The 2,269-nt window shown below is 55.7% G+C and overlaps 1 long non-coding RNA gene across 1 annotated transcript in view; it reads left to right on the top strand.

Moving 5' to 3' along the window:
* The first annotated feature begins 201 nt into the window (after positions 1–201).
* Positions 202–2,269, top strand: part of LOC103249349 — a 15,080-nt gene continuing 13,012 nt past the window's right edge. The window contains exons 1-2 of the long non-coding RNA XR_503612.1: positions 202–249; positions 352–460. This is a non-coding gene — a long non-coding RNA (uncharacterized LOC103249349). The remainder of the gene's footprint in view (positions 250–351; positions 461–2,269) is intronic.

Consider the following 2,269-nt stretch of genomic DNA (forward strand, 5'->3'; position numbering starts at 1 on the left):
TTCCTCTTTTTTCCCTTGCAACGGGCTCCACCTCCAGCGAGGGCAAGGGGCACCCGAGCGGGAGAAGCAGGGCGCGTGCGGCGGGAGCAACCCCTCGGGGCTGGGCGCGTGGCCGGGTGGCCTCGCGGGCTGCCCTTCCGCCGGCCTCGGGGCGTGGCCGGCGCCATCCGGCTCTTCCTGCCACTCTCTCCGCCGGGCCATGGCGGCGGCGCTCTGCGGGCAGTGCCTCCCCCGGGCGTGGCTCTGCAGGTGCGCCCCGATCCCTCCCCGAGCCCTCCCCGAGCCCTCCTGGGGCCGCCCTGAGAAGCGCCTGGGGGCGGCCGGCCTGACCCTCCTCGTTCGGTGTTGCAGGAGAGCCGGGCTGGCCCGTGGCCGGCACTACCGCGCCGCGTTCTGCGCCGAGCTGGAGAAGCCCCTGACCATCGAGGAGGGGGCCCCCCGCCCCGTCGGGCCCCACGAGGTAGGGTGACCGGCCTGTCCCCTCTCGCCCTCCGCGACTCCCGCCACCCCGCGTACCCCGCCTACCCCGCCGGCCTCCTTCTTAGCTGAAGTTCCCAGGTCCCAAGCTAGGGGGCGACCGGGAGACCGGAGGGCCACTTTGTCTCGGAACAGGAGGTCGAAGCTCTTTCCAGGTTCACAGAAGAGCTAAATGCGGAGGGAAGATTGTTTCCTGAAACGCACGCCTCTTTTGGAAGGCTCCAGAGTTTTTGCCTTAGAAACCGAGAATTCTGACTTGCACACGGCTTTGTATATGCAAGTTATTGACAACACAGATACGCGGACCCCGTCCTTTGCCTCTTTCCTCTTCAGAGTCAACATCCTATTATTATTATTTTTTGAGTCGGGGTCTCACTCTGTTGCCCAGGCTGGACTGCAGTGGCAGCTCACAGCAGCCTTGACCTTTGGGCTTTGGCAATCCTTCCGCCTCACCTCCTAAGTACCTAGACATATCCAGCTAATTTTTTTTGTAGAGACAAAGTCTTGTTGTGTGGTCCAGGCTGGTCTTGAACCACTGGGCTCAAGCAATCATCCGGGCTCGGCCTCCTAAATTTCTAGGATTACAAGTGTGAGCCACTGAGCCCGCTAACATAATTTTATTTGATCTTCCGCCTTCCCAAACCAGCCTGCTAACCCCCTGTACTGTATTTCCATGCGCACCTGTGCCTCTGCTCCCCTTCTGGTGTACTGCAGTGGTTCCAGCTGGGGTTAGTCCAGGGTGTTGGCAGTCCCACTAAAGTGTGGAAGCCACTTTGGCCTTGCCTGCTGAGCACTCTGGTACCACAGTGTCATCTGGTGTGGAGAGAACCTCTGCCCAGAAGAAGCAGGCAGGGGGCCTTAGCATTTGGGACCACTGGCCAGAAGGAAGAATGCAGCTGCAGTCCTAGTTACCAACAAGAGCCTGTGGCTAAAATGAATGATTTGGGTGAGCGCATGATGGCAGCCACTCTGCTTCCTGGGATTCACATGCTGAGAGATGTTCATCCTGGAATCGTCCTTAAATCCAAATGGAGTGACTTGAAATGCCTGTGTGCTGCCCACTGCGCTTGTTGATAACTGATGTGTCCTGTCAGAATGTGCCCAGACTGAGGGCTGGGCTCCTCTGTTCTGTTATTTGTCCAAACATTGTGTTGTAAGGAATTAGCTTGTGAGTGCTGTGACTATGTTAGTTTTACTCACCGTTAAATCCTCGTAGTCTGAAATGGTGCCTGGCATGCGGCACAGGCTCAAAAAACTGTTGATGATGAATTTTGTAGATAAAAATGTCTTCTCACAAATATGGCTGGCTCTGTATTACATTTAAACAAGCATCTTTGGTCTCAGTCTTCATTTCCTCCTTTGAGTCCAGCCCCTGTTGGGATGTGTTGGTCTGTGACAGTGGTTGTCTAGTGTGTATCAGAATGACTTGGGGCCTGTTAAAACAGATTGCTAGGCTTTGTCTCACAGTTTCTGATTCAGTTGGTCTGGGATGAAACCTGAAAATGGAATTTCTAACCAGTTCCCAGGTGATACTGATACTGGTGGTCTGGGACCACAGTTTGAGAACCACTGGCTTATAAGGCCTGGAGAAACTGCTGGCTCCGCTGCTAAGGGTATGCCTCAGTTGTGGCGTTATCATGAGACATGGAGGCTGGTGATCTAGGACCAGCCTTCAGGACTTAAGATTCCCCCAACAGCAGATCATGCTAATCTTCTGTCTACAGCCTTTTTTTTTTTGAGTCGGAGTCTCACTCGGTCGCCCAGACTGGAGTGCAGTGGCCGCTCCCAGCCA

This window comes from Carlito syrichta, unplaced genomic scaffold, assembly GCF_000164805.1.
Source record: "Carlito syrichta isolate Samal-C Ts95f unplaced genomic scaffold, Tarsius_syrichta-2.0.1 Scaffold120443, whole genome shotgun sequence".
Classification (NCBI taxonomy): Eukaryota; Metazoa; Chordata; class Mammalia; order Primates; family Tarsiidae; genus Carlito; species Carlito syrichta.